Source organism: Thalia democratica, chromosome 9 (assembly GCF_965202585.1).
Source record: "Thalia democratica chromosome 9, ktThaDemo2.hap1.1, whole genome shotgun sequence".
Lineage (NCBI taxonomy): Eukaryota > Metazoa > Chordata > Thaliacea > Salpida > Salpidae > Thalia > Thalia democratica.
This window is the reverse complement of record NC_139173.1, coordinates 34,937,825-34,956,879: the sequence shown is the minus strand read 5'-3', so window position 1 is coordinate 34,956,879 and position 19,055 is coordinate 34,937,825. Positions and strand designations below refer to the sequence as shown.

Below are 19,055 nucleotides of genomic sequence, written 5' to 3'. Positions count from 1 at the left end.
AGGAATAAGAAACTATTCTTCAACAATGCGGGTTTTGACGCCAAAAATATTCTGAACAAATTGAGGTAAAACCACAACAGGGGTGATGAAGGAAAATGGTTTGTAGTTGAAGTTTATTTGTTATTAGCAGTTGCATGACAGGTAAGTAGTTTAACAGCACATTTTTGAATGTAGCATTGTTTTGCTTGAGTTAAAAACAGTGAGACTTTTATAAGAGTCTGAAAAAAAATAGAACTGTTTAAAGTTTTGTTCTTTAAAAAAAAATTTATAGGGTGTTTGAATATAAATTTCTCAGTTCTTTAAAACTTACTATACTTTGTAAAATTTTCATTAGATACTTGTAAATATTTGTAGTTTTCTATAGTTATTTGTTTCTGGTTAGAAATTAGCAACTTTTAAACTATTACAGCAACATTCTATGTTTCATTGTTGTTCACTTGAATACCTTTGGCATTCATCATTAAGTACTATATGTAGTTTTAATGTTTTTTTGTTTATTGTTAGGAAATATTTTTTTGTGTCCCTTATTCTGCTCAAGTTGTCAGATACAAAAATGTAGTTGACATATCTAATGAACATTTTGGGTTCAATTTCATTAAAAGACCTGTTCCTAACTTACTTTCAAATCAGTTAGCTAAAATGGGGGCCAATGGAGATCTCTTGGATAGTCATCCACTTGTTTAAACACTTGACCATTAAAGACAAATATGCTCTGAGAAAAGTTTTAAGTGTGTTCTTTAACACTGTTTTTGTTATTTTTGATTTAGTACTAAAAATTTTAGCTTATATTTGGTAATTGATTGATATTCTTCCTTGAGCTTGTAGTTAGTTGCCAGACATTACATTGTTCAAGTCCAGCTCTTTGCAAATCGCACCCGAGACCTTAACTGATTCTTAGATTATCATCTGAAATTGGATGCTTACATTTTTGATACTCCATTTTCAAGTTTGATATATCTTATGAAGTAAACTTAATAAATATTTGTTAAAAACTAAAATACAGATATTTTTGTCTTTGTGTGTTCCTTCATTTGATTTTGTCATTAAATTCTGCATCAAACTAAGTTAAATCAAAACTTTGTTTAATATTAAGTTTGATACAATATTTTTTCTTTAAAAACAGTTAAAAAAAGACTATTTGAATTAAAACTAAAAGTTGCAGTTTTTAATTTTATTTTGGATGCAATGTGTGTATAAAAAGATCTACTTTTGTTTCAAATAAAAACTGAAGAATAGTAAAACGAACAATAAGTGTGTTTAACTAATGATTTGTGTGACTAAAATCCCACTCAGTTTGCTAATTACCAGCACTATTTTTGTTCAATACTTACTTGAATTAAATTAATCAATGCCTAATTTTAATTTTTAACTTAACATTTTGTTTTGTTAGAATTTGAAAAAACTTGAGAAATGAAGTCATCTTGGTTTTTAAAAATAATTTTTTTTTTCAACAAAGTATATAAGATTAACAACAGGCCATCAAAGTTTTTTTAACTAATCAATATGCATTTATTGACGTTAGTTAAAAAAAAATTAAGCTGTAATTTTCAATGTTAAGTATTCCGTAAAACTAAGTTTCAAATCAAGTATGGAAATGAAGTTTAAATGGGTTGCTTGAAATAAACAATTTTTAAAATTTAAAAATTGATTTGAGCTGTAAATTGTGTTGTTAAGCGATCCATATACCTATGTTTTGAATTGGTATATTCAAAAACAAAAGTGTCTATGGTTTTTGAGTGTAAATTATGATTTTTATTTTACAACAAATCATCAAGAGAGCATACCTGAAAATTAGTATTAGGTTTTAAAATGAAAAACATTTCTTCACACAATGAAATACTATTATAGCAATATTAAAATATTAATTTTTTATATTAAATTTATTTGCAGATCATCATAAGGGCATACAGGAAAGCCACTCAGTTGGCCGTGGAAAAAATCAAGGAAATTCAGGTTCTCACCAAAAAGGACAACCCTGCGTTAGTTTTTTTAATCAAGATAAACTAAACAATTTAAGTTTAATTAAATTAATTAAGATCAATTAAGATCATTATTGGTCAAGTGCGGCACAACTGATCTCAGCAGCAAGCTGGTAAAAAATATTCAAGTTTTATTATATAAAAGTTAATTTTTTTGAAAAATTTAAAAATTAAGGCCATAGGGGGGTTAACCATGTTTTTTACAAGTCGATCTGATTTTATAGAGTTTTTTCTAAGCTTCAAGGTGCTTTTTATCGTTTTAAAAAATTCGAATTATTTTTTGAGATATGACCAGCAAAAGTCGGGCTGCATAATAGGTTCCCTATGGGAAGGGAAAACTAAAACAACAAAAAAAGATTATTTTATTTAAAATCTATCTCCTACATTTTTCAAGCAATCTTCTTCAAATTTACACAGTCTAATCTTAATAGAAAAACAAAAAAACGTTACTTTGGAATATAAAATTTTTTTTGTAAATTTTTTTTTTTTAATTAACTTACTTGTATAATTTTTTGATAAAATTTTTATTTTTTGAAATTGATAAAATTATAAAGTAACGTTTTTTCCTTTTATTAAAAGGAACGTTTCCTGAAAATTTGAAGAAGATTGCTTGAAAAATGAAGGAGGAGATAGATTTTTAGTGAATTTTAAAACTTCTGAGAAAATTGACCCCAAAAAATTTGCAATCCATACGTTTATATTGGAAAATTTTAACAAAAAATTAAATATTTCAAAAGTTAAATGACATTTTTGAATTCATTTTTGAAGTCCGCAAAAGCCAAAGTTAATTTTTGTAAAAAAAAAATGTTGGACTCCCCTATGGCCTTAATTAATACTTATAGTACCAACAGCGAACAAAGAGCACTTTTTTTTTTTTGCGGACAGAGAGCTTAAAAAAAATAAATTCAATTAATGATGTAGGGTTCTAATTAAGAATGTGTGAAAGTTTCCGTTGATTAAAAAAAAATTAAACAGTGAACAGAGTGAGCTCCTCATCAAGTGCGCCGCAACGGCACTGAACAGCAAGCTGATAATAAATAAACACAATTAAATTAATTAAAAAAGTTGAAAAATAATTAATATTTATAATACCAACAGCGAGCAAAGATCACTCCTCATCAAGTGCGCGGCAACTGTGCTGAACAGCAAGCTGATCGCCTCGTACAAGGACATGTTCGCTCCGATGGTCGTCGACGCCGTCATGCTGCTGGACGATTTGCTGCCACTCAAAATGATCGGCATCAAGAAGATCTCCGGTGGTGCTCTCGAAGTTTGTTTCGTTGATTTAGAAATAAAATTAGACTAGAACATACTAGAATTTTAGAGAAAGTTACACACTAACTTAATACAATTTAAAACTACTTGGTACAATTTAAATTTATTTCTTTTCTAGATTTAGTAATAATTTTTGTGATATTTACTTGATTAAGCTTACACTTGGGTGAAAATTACATTAATTTTTAGAGTAAGGTTATTTTAAGGCCATAGGGAGGGGGGGCTCAAACATTTTTTTTTACAAAAATTAACTTTAGCTTTTATATGAAAGTTTAAGTACAAACTACAAGCCAGTTTTTATAGAATTCAAAAATATCATTTAACTTTTGAGATATTTAATTTTTTCTAAAAATTTTCCAGTATAAACGTATGGACAGCAACTTTTTCGGGGTCAATTTTCTCGGAAATTTAAAAATTCACTAAAAATCTATCTCCTCCTTCATTTTTTGAGCAATCTTCTTCAAATTTTCAGGAAATGTTCTTTATAATAAAAGGAAAAACGTTAATTTAGAATTTTAGTAACTTAAAAAAATAAAAATTTTGTTATAAAAATTAAAAAAAAAAGTGTTTTTTTTTTCAAAAAAAAAATTTTTACAAAAATTTTTTTTAATTCCAAAGTAACGTTTTTTTATTGTTATTGTATAAAGATTAGACTGTGAAAGTTTGAAAAAGATTAATTGAAAAATGTAGGAGGAGAAAGATTTTAAATGAAATGGTCGTTTTTCGCTGTTTTAGTTTTCCCTTCCTATAGGGAACCTATTATGCGGCCGGACTTTGACTGGTCATATCTCAAAAAATAATTCGAATTTTTTAAAACGATAAAAAGCATCTTAAAGCTTGGAAAAAACTCTATAAAATAAGATCAACTTGTAAAAAACATGGTTTACCCCCCTATGGCCTTAATATTCTTGATGGTTTAATATCACATAGTATAACATATATTTAATATATTATATGAACAAAATACTGTATAAATAACTAATCCACGAATGGAAAAAAGTTTTAATTAGTATCGAATAACATTTCTAGGACCCCAAATTAACACAACTGATGATTCTATTTTAAATTTTAACTTGTACGTTTTATAAGTTAATTAATTCTCAGGATTCCAAATTGGTATCCGGAGTCGCCTTCAAGAAGACTTTTTCCTACGCAGGGTTCGCCATGCAGCCAAAGGCGTACAAAAACCCCAAGATCGCCCTTTTGAACGTCGAACTCGAATTGAAGTCGGAGAAGGAGAACGCGGAAGTCAGAGTTAACCATGTCGAGGTATTGATTGTTGTTTTCATTTAATTCTTATAACTATTTTATTTTAAGCATTTTTATTGTATTCTTTTAAATTTTGCTTTATTTGATAGGTATTTATTTTCTTATGCCTAGTCTTGGGTGTTTTTGATTTAAAGCAATAAAAAGAATATATTTTATAGTTATTGCACTTTGACCGAGGTAAAAATTATGCTTTAAATAATATCAAAGTTAATTAATTAATGATAAACTTGGATTAAAATAAAGATCTCAAATGCTGACATCTTCAAAATCTATAACATTTTTAAATTTTGTGCAAAGATTATAATTTTGATTAATTTTAGGATTACCAAAACGCAGGTCAATAAATATTATTTAAGGTATTTACTTTTTAATATTTTCAAGATATTTACTTTTTGATATGTTTTAACAGGACTACCAAGACGTGGTTGACGCGGAATGGAAAATTTTGTACGACAAACTCCAGGCCATCCACGAAAGCGGAGCACAGGTAAGTTATTTGTTAAACAGTCAGTAATTTTTATTTGTTTGATATTACGGTTAAAAAATATTTGTTTCAGTCAGAAAATACTAATGCAAAACATATAATAACCACATTTCATTGATTGAAAGGTAATTGCTTCAAGTAAACTCAAAGCTTTTCAAAAACTATTAATTTGTTTCTTTAAGGCGCAGTTAATTTAATTTTTCTAATACTTTTTGAAATAACTGTAAGTTTCGAAATTTAAAAACATAAATTCCTGTGTTTTGTTGATTGATAATTTTTAGTAAGAGTCAGTGCTTTGTAAAAAGCTGTTAGCTGATTTTATAAAAGTTTAAATAATAGGAAGCAAACTTAAATGATTTAGGTAGACAATGCAATAAATAAACTATTTGATTCAGGAAATCCTGTTTAAAATAGATTTATCTGATTGAAATAACAAAACAAATATACTGACATAAGAATTAAATGACATTTTAGTTTGTTCAAGCTGGTTCCATTGAATGATGAAGCAGGTTAAGCCAGAAATTTATTTTATTGTCTGAGTTAGTGCGTAGAAACCTACCATTTAAATGATACTTTGATTGTTATATCTGCTTTCTTTTACTTAAAATACAAATGTTCTGATTGTTTTGTTGAAACTTCCAATTGGCTATGTAGCAACCCGTTATGCACTATACAATAAATAGAAACAACTTTTTCTAAATTTTCTCCCTAAATTACCAATAGGTGATGTGGTAACGAAGTAATTCGGTGATAACAAATAAAAAATTATAAAAATGTTTTTTCTTTCAGGTTGTGCTGTCAAAGCCTCCCATTGGCGATGTGGCAACCCAGTATTTCGCCGATCGCGACATGTTCTGCGCTGGCAGGGTCGCAGAAGAAGATCTTAAAAGAACTATGAAGGTAATTTAATTTATAAGTAATACAAAATTGTTTAATTTTTTTTGTTGAACATAGTTAAGTATTGAGATAAAAATAAGGACTTTTTTTTTGGATTTTTCGCTTAAAAGAAAAATAAATCAAGATAAAGTTATAAATATGTTTCATTGTATTAATGAGTAAGGTTAATTAATCATTAAAACAGTCCATTGTGAAACTTATGATGACTAAAATGATGGTATTCAAAACATCTAAAAAAATAATAATTATTATAAACAGTATTAAATTTCTAAAATGTTGGAGGCATTATACCAAACTCCGGATTTAAATGTTCATGTAAATTATTATGTTATAAATTTTATTATAATTCTAAAGGCAATATTCAGAAGTACAAGATTGTTAATAGTTTGCTAAAATTTGTATTGTATTTTTAAAGGCTTGCGGAGGCACCATTCAAACTTCGGTTCAAAATTTGACCGATAATGTTTTGGGAAGTTGCGACGAGTTTGACGAAGAACAAGTCGGCGGTGAAAGGTTTTAAAAATATTACTACTATATTTAATTATAATTAGTAAAAGGTTAAAATTCGATTTGGTATCAATCTGTGATTGTTCGAAGTATAAAATCAAAACTTTTGAATAGTATTAGGTTAGTAAGTCATAATGTTTTATAAAAACAAAACAGTTGAACTAAGTTATTAAGGCGTTGAGATTTAATTTCATATCAAATAAATGTAAAAGTTAGTTGAAAGTTAAAGAAAATTAAATAAAAGTTTATTCTTTTCATAAGTGGACCAAGTAGAAAAACTAAACTCAAATCAGGCTCAGCAATGTTCTTGATTTCAATCTGTAGACTCTATTTTTTTTATATTAGAAATAAGTAGTTATACACTGGCACCAGCTTCATTTTAGTTTACTTGCATTAAAAAAACTTTTAATTTTACTACATAAATTCAATTACTTACATCAAAAAAACAACTTAACAGATTCAACTTTTTCCGGGGATGTCCCTTGTGCAAAACTTGCACGATTTTGCTGAGAGGAGGGGCGGAACAGTTCATGGAAGAAACTGAAAGAAGCTTGCACGACGCTATCATGATTGTCAGGAGGGCCATCAAGGTATGAAATATTTATTAGTTGTATAAGTTTATTGTTTTTAAAGTTGAGAAATTAAATTAATATATTAATTAGTATTTTTTATAAGTTAAATAAAAAAGCCTTCATGATACCATCATGATTGTAAGGAGGGCCGTTATTGATTTGTTTACTGGATTGTTTATTAAAATATTTGTATGGTAGAATAAAATCTGTAGATTTTAAATAAAAAAGAAAAATTAAAAGGGCCATTAAAGTTGTAAATTTATTGCAATTGAATATTAGTTGAATTAATAATATATTTGCTGAAGTAGTATACTAAACTTTAAAAAAGTAAATTTTAGTTTAAATGGCCATCAAAGTTATTAACTACTTAAAATAATCAATTTGTATAAATAGTTATTTTGGTTCTGTTTTTACTTTAAAATAAGCATGAATATAATTTTTGATTATAAATTAAAAACTAACTATTTTAAGTTAACTGAACTTTAAAACATTTTTAATGTTCATAACAGTCGTTTTGTTTAGAGAGAAAAAAATTACACACCCTTAACAAAATATAACCTGTTAATAAAATAAAGAACATGTGTGTTTATGTTAATTGTACTTATGATAATTCTGTTAATATAATATAAATAAGTATATTCTTTTTAATTTACAACAGCTAGCTCCAATCATTTTGTTGAAAGAGGGAACTGACACCTCTCAAGGTATTCCCCAACTAGTGTCAAACATCAACGCCTGCCAGGTTTGTACATTTAATTAAATGTTTGTATTTTGATGTAATACCTGAATATAAGTTAACAATTGGTCTGCAACATTAATGGTTTGGTTTCCAATGTAACATATGTTATTTTTCTAAAATGCAAGTCGAACCACCTTGTTTTAATGATTGCACTTCTATAGAAACCCTGATAAAAGAATTTAATACATTGGAACTGGGATTTTAAAATATTTGAAAGAAATGCCACAATTTCAAATTTAACATAAAGTTGATATTATTTACTAATATCAATTAACCATATGCCTTTTTTTCTGAATTAAAAAAAAAGATAGTTCAGCCTATAACTCCGCGTTGTTTGTTTTATGAAATTAGCGCATTTTTTGAATTTTAGTCATATATCTGAAAGATTAAAAGTCTAGCATGTATAGGCATAATTGATCGGTTTTTATTGTGAACAAGTTTTATTTTTTGTTGAATTAACAATTCATGATAATAACAACATACGGCATTGTATTTTGCCAAAGTTATTATCAAATAAGTTTGAAAAGGCTAAAACAGAGTTTGTTATATAACAAAATTTTTTCCTCAACTAGTTTTCAAAAATGGTATTTTAAGATAAGGTTAAAAATTAAAAATTAATTTTACTTTTTGTAAATATCCCCCTTATAATAGTCAATGTTCACTTTTCTGCGCCCTTACTAATAAATATCCATAAAAGGGCAAATTACACGCTATCAGGAACCCTTGTTTACAAATATCACTTCTGATCAAAATTGTGCTGCAACGGCACTGAACAGCAAGCTGAAAAAAATGTATTTTTTATAAATTAAAAAATATTTAATGTTTATAACACCAACAGCGAACTGAGAGCATCAATAATAAAATGCGCTGCGACAGCCCTAAAAATAAAACTGGTAAAAACAAATACGATTTAACTTGATAAGTTAAAATATTAACTTAATGGGTATTTTTTGTTATTAAAAAAACATGTTTTATACTTAAGACTTTTTGACTGAAGAAAAATATTGATAACCACGAATTTTAAACAGCGAACAGCGAGCGCTCCTCATCAAGTGCGCGGCAACTGCGCTGAACAGCAAACTGATTAAAATAAACACAAATTAATAAAAAAATTAAAATTATAAAACTGATAAATAAAATAAAAATATTAAAACTTACTTAATTACCTATTTTGTACAGCGAACAGAGAGCACTCCTCATCAAGTGCGCGGCAACTGCGCTGAACAGCAAGCTGATCGCTTCGTACAAGGACATGTTCGCCCCGATGGTCGTCGACGCCGTCATGCTGCTGGACGATTTGCTGCCACTCAAAATGATCGGCATCAAGAAGATCTCCGGCGGTGCTCTCGAAGTTTGTTTCGTTGATTTAGAAATAAAATTAGACTAGAACATACTAGAATTTTAGAGAAAGTTACACACTAACTTAATACAATTTAAAACTACTTGGTACAATTTAAGTTAATTTTCCTGATTATTGGTAATTGTTGTCATATTAACTTGATTTAAGCTTACACTTGGGTGAAAATTACGTAAAAGTTTTTAGAGTAAAGTTATTTCAATATTCTTGATGGTTTAATATCACATAGTATAACATATATTTAATATATTATATGAACAAAATACTGTATAAATAATTATTTCACGAATGGAAAAAAGATTTATTTAGTATCGAATAGTTAATAGTTAATAATTAGTATCGAGTAAAATTTTCAGGACCCCAAATTTATACAATTGATGATTCAATTTTAAAATTTTAAATTGTACATTTTATAAGTTGATTAATTTTCTCAGGACTCCAAATTGGTATCCGGAGTCGCCTTCAAGAAGACTTTCTCCTACGCAGGGTTTGCCATGCAGCCCAAGGCGTACAAAAATCCCAAGATCGCCCTTTTGAACGTCGAACTCGAATTGAAATCGGAGAAGGAAAACGCGGAAGTCAGAGTTAACAATGTCGAGGTATTGATTGTTTTTTAATTTTATTTCAGTCTATCATAACTGATAGAATGAGTCTAAATTAAATCATTACTAGTAAATTATGGCTACTTTTTAACCCTTTAAGTCTTAAGTTATTTGCTAATTGACAATGTCGAGATTTTTATTGTTTTTTTTATACAATTTTATTTTGAACTAATTTATACAATTTTATTTTGTCTTATAAATAATACGAGTTAATATGGAATAAACAGTCATAATGTTATTGTAGTTTTCCTTTTTCTCAACAAAATACTAGGTTAGTCATTTATACTTAAACTCCTGTGTTAACATAATCTGAAGTCAAAATCAATCTTGTTGTGCTTTTTAAAACAAAACTTGTCATGAAACAAAAATTATATGTAATGCTACAGCTTTTTAAAAAAATAGTATTCTTAAAACTTCTGAATAAATACACAAACTATATAGTTCCTTCAGTAGTTGTTCAGAATTCAAATTGTTTTTTTTTCAATAAACTGAATAATAAGACTCTAAATTATCAATTAACTTATAAATTAATTATTTGAAACATTTAACCGCAAATTTGTTTGGTTAGGCCTCTTTTCATAAGCTAATTTTTGTATAATAATGTTTTAAGTTTTATACACGAAGTGCCATTTATATACTTATATATTACTGCAATCTTAGATTTCAAAACTAATTCAACTCTTTGAAAAAGAATTAATTTATGGTAAATACCTTGGTACAGTAAACTATAGAATGTTTAGATACTTACTGAATTTAATTGTAAGCCTTATTTCTGATGTATCTAAAAAATATACTTTTTTTCAATTTAAATTTCTTAAAAAGTTTGATGGTAACCAACTTTAAATCAAGTTCCACCTGGCCAACTGTTTTATTTACAAGTTATTTTCATTATTTTTACTCAGCCTACATACCCATTTTTCAACTAATGGTATTTTCATTTAACATGAAATTCAAAGTTATACTTAGAGATACAAGATCAAAATTACTTAACTTAAAATTTTTGCATTAAATTGTTTGATTGAAAGTATTTTTTTCTACACTGAGTAAACAATATTCTTCTAGTTTTAATGAAAACATAAATGGACCAAAATCTGACAAAAATTCTGTCGTAATTTTTAAATAACAAATCTACTTCAATTATCCTGTTAAACCTGGTTAATTAGTTTAGGTCACCTAGGAATTTTTTTTTACCTCAAAGAAGAGTGACTGCTGTCATGAGGGAATATATAACATTGATCAAATCTGAAAAAATATCTTTTATTTCGTTTAAAAATCTCGTTCAAAATGAATAGAACAGTGAAACAGTCCGTAATTTGATAACACATTTTAACTTTTTTATGGCTTTCAGTTACTTATAATAGTGTTTGCTAATTATGGTTTTCTAAATAACTGAATTTGTTCAACTTTTTGATCTTAATTGGTTATTAAAGAAAGAAGTTAATAGAACTTTTATTTTTAATTTTCTCCATTTTTTGAATTATTTATCAGACTTTAAATAGGTGAATATGGTGGAAAAATGGGCCATATAAATTTCCTATCCAAAATTGATTATGTCAGTTCTTTAGTGCTAACTTACTAATAAGCAAATACAGTGCTTATTCACTTATCCAGACACGTTGGGCAAGTTTTTTCTGTAAACGTGTCCGGATAACTAAAAATCCGGATAACTAAAAATCCGGATAACTACAAAAAATAATTTCTTTCATATAATAATATAACTGCTGCATATAATGCAATGCATATTAAAAGTGTTATGGTAAATACAAATACATAGTAATTGTAAGTAATATATAATAAAATGATAAATAATAAAAGCTAAACTTTAGGTTAATTAATTTATATTTTCTATGGTAGAAAAACATTAGACTTACTAACCCTCTGCAACTATATACATTTTATATGGATCAAACAAGTATAATTCATTATTTGTAATTCTATCTGCCCTATTTATCAATTAAAAAAAAAATATTAATTTTTGTTTAATAGAAAATATAAATTGAATTTATCTTAAAAGCAAAAAATAATATAAACCTATCTCTTTAAATGAAATGAAGGACTTTTTTTTAAATTTAAAAAACAGACAGAAAGAAAACGGGAAACTTTACTAAGATTAAAGTCAATTTAACGGAAACATATCACTCCTAACAAATTAGATTTTATTGGAAGTTTTACTAAAATTAGAAATAATAGACGTTTGTTTTATAGTTTTTCCGCGTTTTTCAGCAGAAAACTTATGGAATTTAAAAAGTTGCGAAACTTTTTGAATGATTTTTTGTGTTTACTATTGAATTTTTTTTGAATTTTCTTCTGACCGAAACTGTCCGGATAAGTGAGCGTCCGGATAAGTGAAGTCCGGATAAGTGAATAAGCACTGTAGTAAGTTTTATACTGTAATAACCACATATAATAAATATTCAACAAATTTAATATTTGGAATTAATTGATTAATTGCAGTCATCTATAGTTTATTTATAGGTTGAGTATTTTAGTTTTTTTATCTTAGATTCTCTGGTTTTTCAAAAACTAAATTTCAATATAATATCTGGTTAAAAACAAGCTTTAGTTTTTATCTTTAGATTATGATAAACATATTAGAAAGCGCCCTACCACGCTATACCTTATGCCTTTTAAAATTAAGATTCTTGTTTTTTTAATTAAAAAGCTTATAAGGGTAATAAGTATTAAATGGTAGTCATAAATTATGGTTCATCATTAAGTTCAAAAAAATTCATATAGATAATTTAAAGATTTCTATAAACTAACTAATTTGATTAAACTTGATGTGATGTGGCAAACATTTTGACAAAAAAATATTTGAACACCTACAAGAATTCATTATAAAAATATAGAATACCTCAATTTATTGATTAATGTAATAATGAATCATATGAATTGGATTCTTTGTTAAAAGAAAGTAATAAAATTATTGTAAACAAAAACCACACTGTTGCATGGTACAAGGTGTGGCATAAATAATTAATTTTGATTATTATTTTTAATAAAATTGATTTAAGTAATATATTAAATAATTAATTATAAGGTGTGGTATAAGTAATAATTATATGTATGAGCATGTAGTAAAAACTATATCAGTTGTTTGGCATCAGTATTATTAAGTAGCTAAGTTACTTACAGTATGAAGAGAAAAAATTATATATTTTATTGCATTAAATCTAAAAACGTTGCTAAAAAATATCAAAAGACATTAGAATTAATATTTTCGCCTACCATAGTTTTAAATAAATTAAAATCCAAATATATAGTAATATTTTAAACATAAAATTAGTTCAACTTTTGTATTGATAAATACAGTTTTTACTATTATTTAATCAACAGGAATAAGAAACTATTCTTCAACAATGCGGGTTTTGACGCCAAAAATATTCTGAACAAATTGAGGTAAAACCACAACAGGGGTGATGAAGGAAAATGGTTTGTAGTTGAAGTTTATTTGTTATTAGCAGTTGCATGACAGGTAAGTAGTTTAACAGCACATTTTTGAATGTAGCATTGTTTTGCTTGAGTTAAAAACAGTGAGATTTTTATATGGGTCTGAAAAAATAGAACTGTTTAAAAGTTTTGTGCTAATTAAATATAAAAAGAATTTATTTTATTGGGTACATGAATAAAACACTCTCAGTTCTTAAAAACTTACTATACTTATTGAAATTCTCATTAGAATCTTGTAAGCATTTTTACTTTTCTATAGTTATTTGTTTCTGTTTAGAAATTAACAACTTTTAAACTATTAAATTCTGCAAAATTCTATGTTTCATTGTTGTTCACTTAAATTCATTGGACTATATTAATGTTATTTGGCATTCAACATTAAGTACTATATGTATTTTTATTGTTTTATTATTCATTGTTAGGAAATAATTTTTTGTGTCCCTTATTTTGCTCAAACTGTCAGATACAAAAATGTAGTTGGCATATCTAGTGTACATTTTGGGTTCAATTTCATTAAAAGACCTGTTTCTAACTTCTTACGAACTAGTTAGCTAGAATGGGGGCCAGTGGAGATCTCATGGATAGTCATCCACTTGTTTAAACATTTGACCATCGAAGAAAAATGTGCTCTGAGAACAAGTTTTAAGTATGTTCTTTAAAACTGTTTTTGTTATTTTTGATTTGGTACTAGAAATTTTAGTTTATTTTGGGTAATTGATTGATATTCTTCCTTGAGTTGTAGTTAGTTGCTAGAAAATACAGAGTTGAAGTTTAGCTCTTTGCAAATCGCACCCGAGACCTTATCTGATTCTTAGCTTATTATCTGAACTTGGATGCTTACATTTTTGATACTCCATTTTCAAATTTCATGTATCTAATAGAGTAAAGTTATTAAATGTTTGTTGTTAAATCAGCTGTTGTTTTTCTATTATGATCAAACCACAAATGTACTTATAGCTCATCGACCCAATCTCTTTACTAATTCAATGTAAAGGAAGACGTTTACATGATTTAATATACCACTCAATTGCAAATAGCAGCTTAATTGAGTCATGCTTGTAAAATTTGTTTAAAAAAATGTTAACTAAATATTCGCTCCTTTTCTTCAGAGCCTGAATACTCAATTTAATTTACTTTACCTCAATTTTAAAACTGCTTATTTATTAATCCATAAACGCAAGTAGAATTAGTTATCAGCCACGCAGAATTAGAATTATTACTTAAGTCTTGATTAAAATAGCTGTCGTGCGATTTAAAAACATTCATTTCTAGACATCATTTTAAGTCATACTTACTTATTAGGAAAAATGAAAGTTGATCATTGCTTGATTAAAAAAAAGCATTTATTATTACACTTCAACAACTTTTGAAGGTAAGATTCTCAGAGAAAAAAATTCTCAGCTTGGTCTGTGGCAACCCTGGATTCTAGTCATTTTTGCTTTTCCTGTGGACAATTTGCGCGTCATGATGAAACCTGCACCTTGAGAGTCTGTAGTACCGGAAATTTAAAAAAAACTTTACATATCATCTTTATTTTTTTAGGTTTTTTAAATGTAAATTAGTTGTTTTGTAAATTAGCTCTTAAGGATGCCCATTTTCGTTTGTAATACCTTAACTTGATTATATTCTTATGAAAACAATTCTTGGGAATAAATTTAATGTGCCGGTGACACAAAGTACTCATCAGATTCACTTTTCTCCTCAAGTTACAATTAGATTTGAAAATTCAAACAATGACCTCTTTGAGGTTTTCTTTTTATACACCGAAGTTAAAAGTACATTTATTCTCGTTTAATTGTACATAATCATTTTCTTTTCACATTGTGAAATTGATAGAGTTATGAGCATTATTTAAAGTATTGAAAATTTCATCCATAATTTTCTCGCTTCTGACCAACACAAAACAATCATCAACATAATTGAAGTACAAAAAATTTCATTAAATATTATTGAAAGTAGAATATTAGTGTTTTTATTAGTATGTTTGTAAAACTCTGCTTTACTGACATACATTATCAAATTTCAAATGTTCTTAAAATTAATCACTATATTGATACATAAGTTTTTAACACTAACTTTTATTTTGTATTCTTGCTAGATTTTCATAAACGGCTTCTTTTTTAATTAATAACTTTTCAAGGTCTTGGAGATAATGAAATGGATTGTAGTCTCTAATTTTACTCTTTTATCAATTCTTCAAATTTTTGGTATTTGATATGTACTTTTTGAATCCCACTCTGATACATAAAAGTTTCTTTTATTAAGCTTTTCCCTGGCTAAGTTCTAGATCTTGCAGTATAGTCTCTTTTTCTACTTCTGCATTAAAGTCTCTTTTTAAACTTCTGCAGTACAATCTCTTTCTCTACTTCTGCATTACAGTCTCTTTTTCTACTTCTGCAGTACAGTCTCTTTTTCTACTTCTGCAGTACAGTCTCTTTCTCTACTTCTGCATTACAGTCTCTTTTTCTACTTCTGCAGTACAGTCTTTTTTCTACTTCTGCAGTACAGTCTCTTTTTCTACTTCTGCAGTACAGTCTCTTTTTCTACTTCTGCAGTACAGTCTCTTTTTCTACTTCTGCATTACAGTCTTTTTTTCGTTTCAAAAGACAACAGTTGTCAATATCTTCAGGCCAAAACAATGACAAGCACTTTCAGGCAAACAATAACTTTTTATTAGCTTTATTAACAATGTAAATGAAAAGTAAAAAAGATTCCAAGTGTATCACATGATATTTCACTCTATTTTCCTTTGCGATGTAAGTTAGTTCTCCCCTAACAAGGTTTACATCGGTTTCGATGTAAATTAGAACTGTGGAAAAAACTAGAACTTCCACGCAGCAGATAAGCCACACGAATATTGAGCTTAAACTTTTCAGCGCGAATATCAAGCTGAAACCGAACATCTACCTAAAACACATGTGCATGGAGTAAATGAAAACACAACTTCGGCGATCGAATGGTATATCTTCAATCTGTCCCTATAAGTCCCTTTCGTACTTGTAGTTTTCGTTCAGTTCTTCAGTGGACATTCCCTTGAATACCGATGTATTTTCTGCGTCTAAGCTTTCAGTGTTGTTAGATAAATTATTCGTGTTAGCAAAAAATTCCAACTCTTCAAATGTTACTTTTCCTCTTTTTGTCATTTCTATGTTTTTCCCTTCGTATTTATAAAATGAACGCAGCTTTAAAATTCATTAAGTTAAGCTGTAAGTCCTAGTCTTTATAGTTTTTACTAACTTTCTTCTGTATGATACATAAGTTTTATTAAGTAAGTTTTAAGACTTTTTATTGCATTACACTAGTGCAGTAACTCCACTTTGTTTTTTTTAACTTAGTCGATCTAATGAATCTGCTTAACCTTAAAAAATGCAGTAAGATCTACATGGTATATTTTTTAATAACTGATAAAATCTTAACATTTGTTCACTTCAGCTTATTAATGTTATTATATAAAAAATATTAGTAAGTTTTTATACTTACAATACTTGTAGTTATTTGTTTACTTAGCTTTAACAAACTGTTGAACTAATAATCTTTAAAAAGAACTAAAGCAAAGATTTTCTTTGTATGGGTTCGCATGTAACTTAAGGAGATGTCAAGGAAATCTCTTTTGAACATTTTCAATGAATGTATTGAATTAGTGGCTTGACAATGATATTATCAATTGTTGTTTTCACAATACTCTTGCAAACCTTATTAAAATCTCCTATTGTTTCAACGTTCACACCTCTACAAACGGAGTGTATACAAACCTACAATTGCCTCCTTATTACACATAGACACTTCATCATGGGTTTCATAGTTGCCGGAAACTATAACTTTGTTTGAAAATTTTTACTATTATCATAACTGTCAAAATTTATCATTACTTAAATTTTCATTTTGTCTACGTCTTCAGAATTGTCTAAACATTTTATAAATCTTATCAAACTTATAAAAAGTCTTGTAGCTCGTTCTACCAGTTTAACTTCACTTGAACATTTTTTCTTTAAAACTCTGTTTTTAGAATCTCTGTAAATGTTGAAAATTAACTTATAAAACATTTCTCATATCAATACTTTTTTACTTATATATAGTAGTAATATACAAAGGCATTAAAATGTTGAGAAGAAAATTGAAACAAATTTAAAAAAAACAATTAAACTAGAATAATCAATAAAACTTATAAATTTAATATTGCAACGATTGCAACGGCAATGAATATTTATTGAGGTTAGCATTCAAACATAACTACTGCTAACCTTAAGCTGGTTTACTTATACTTTGTACTTTGTCATTATTGTCATTGTCATCACTATTTTACACTTGATTAAATTGGAATAGTTTAAATCATCTGCAATTGTTGTTTTCAATAAGGCAGACTATAAATCTCTGGTTTTCTTAAACTTTTTTTTGTAGATATAAAATACATCAAGAATATCTGATCTTTGACTTTCTATCCTCATTACTTAAGTTTAATTAACAGGTAATATTGTCAACTTTATAAAATTGTTACATTAGAGATTGAATATAACAAATAGATTTAAGCCCTTTAAAGTCAGTTTTCATATTCTTTATTACATGCTAATGTGTTTTGTCTCAATTGACTTACTTTTCCAATATCATTTCGTGTTACTCCAGCTTTTTGAATGTTGATGTTGTCCGATGTTTTGTTTAGAAAAACGTGCAATAATTTGTTATCAGCGTTTTAATTATCTTAATTGAGTAATTTATATATCACCTTTCTTGAGCTGAAGTTAATTGTTAGACAAAAACTACCTGCTTGATAAAAACCCTTGGCCGAAAGTTCCAGTCTCTGCAGACCTTAATCCAGTTTCTAAAATACCCAAAGCCTTTTAATGAGAAGTTCCATGGTGTAACAATTTGTTTGTCTTGTTTAATGCAATTTCTTCATGTGATTTCTTCTAATAACTATATACAAATTTTCATCACAAATCTTTTATTTGGCAGCTTAAATTTTTTTTCTAGCTAAAAATGAACATTTAATTGTTTCTCCCTTTGTATTTTGATAATTGAAACAAATTCATTTTTGCTGAATTTGGTAAGTTTTATTAAAACCTTCATTTTTATAATACATTTTTGGTATATCAAACCAGTAGACTATTTCGATTTTCTTAGTTTACAAACCTTCTCTAAATATAATCATGTGCGTATTGTCTCTAATATTTTTTTTTCCCAATCGCAAACCGTCTTACTTCAACTTTTTCAATCTTGACCTGAGCCGATGTTTTGTTTAGAAAAACAAAGAAGACTTTTTTGAATTTGATTTAATCATCTTATATGCTTGTTGATTGATCACCTTCTCTATACTTTATTCAATTTTTAAACTAAAACTTCGGCTCAATAAAAACCTTGGCCGAAAGTTCCAGTCTTTTAAGACCTGGATCCAGTCTCCAAAATTCCCAGATCCTATGAATGAGAAGTTCCATGGTGTAACATTCTGTTTTTCTTGCTTGCTGCAGTTTCCTCATTCTTATCATCTTCGATTCCTTGAATTTCAACTAACTGAGCGACATTGGTTGCCTCACCCACAAACTGTTCTGAAGAAGTTATAACAATTTTTAAGTCCTGTAAATGGCTAGTCAGCAAGAGTCATCACGACACTGGATACCAATTTGTAATCTCTGAAATGTTGAAAATTCTAAAAAATGTCAGATGAGACAGTTTGCCTATTTGGATCCATGAGAGACTTTGGCTTATAAAGTACTTACTATCACGTTCTTCTTTCCACACTCACTGGCTTTTGTGTAGTTTCGAGTTTCTGCTTTGCTGCAAACACGGGTTGCTAATGTTCATGTACTGCACCAAATAACATAAAACTTTCCCTTTAATACGACTGAGCTGTGGTTGTCTCTAAAAAGTACCTTTTCTGTTAGCTTAGCCGATAAACTCTGAACTCTTAACTGTGTTAGTTTCGTTTAAAG

The 19,055-nt window shown here is 27.7% G+C and overlaps 1 pseudogene across 1 annotated transcript in view; it reads left to right on the top strand.

The window, feature by feature from the left end:
* The window catches only part of LOC145845228 (T-complex protein 1 subunit eta-like), a 35,521-nt pseudogene that overhangs the window by 481 nt on the left and 15,985 nt on the right, over nt 1-19,055 (top strand). Inside the window, exons 2-14 of the transcript XR_014370310.1 lie at nt 3-98; nt 1,891-1,979; nt 3,078-3,249; nt 4,359-4,523; nt 4,933-5,010; nt 5,797-5,907; nt 6,320-6,417; nt 6,869-7,001; nt 7,642-7,725; nt 8,909-9,073; nt 9,514-9,678; nt 12,722-12,726; nt 13,018-13,113. The product of XR_014370310.1 is annotated as a T-complex protein 1 subunit eta-like (transcript). The remainder of the gene's footprint in view (nt 1-2; nt 99-1,890; nt 1,980-3,077; nt 3,250-4,358; nt 4,524-4,932; nt 5,011-5,796; nt 5,908-6,319; nt 6,418-6,868; nt 7,002-7,641; nt 7,726-8,908; nt 9,074-9,513; nt 9,679-12,721; nt 12,727-13,017; nt 13,114-19,055) is intronic.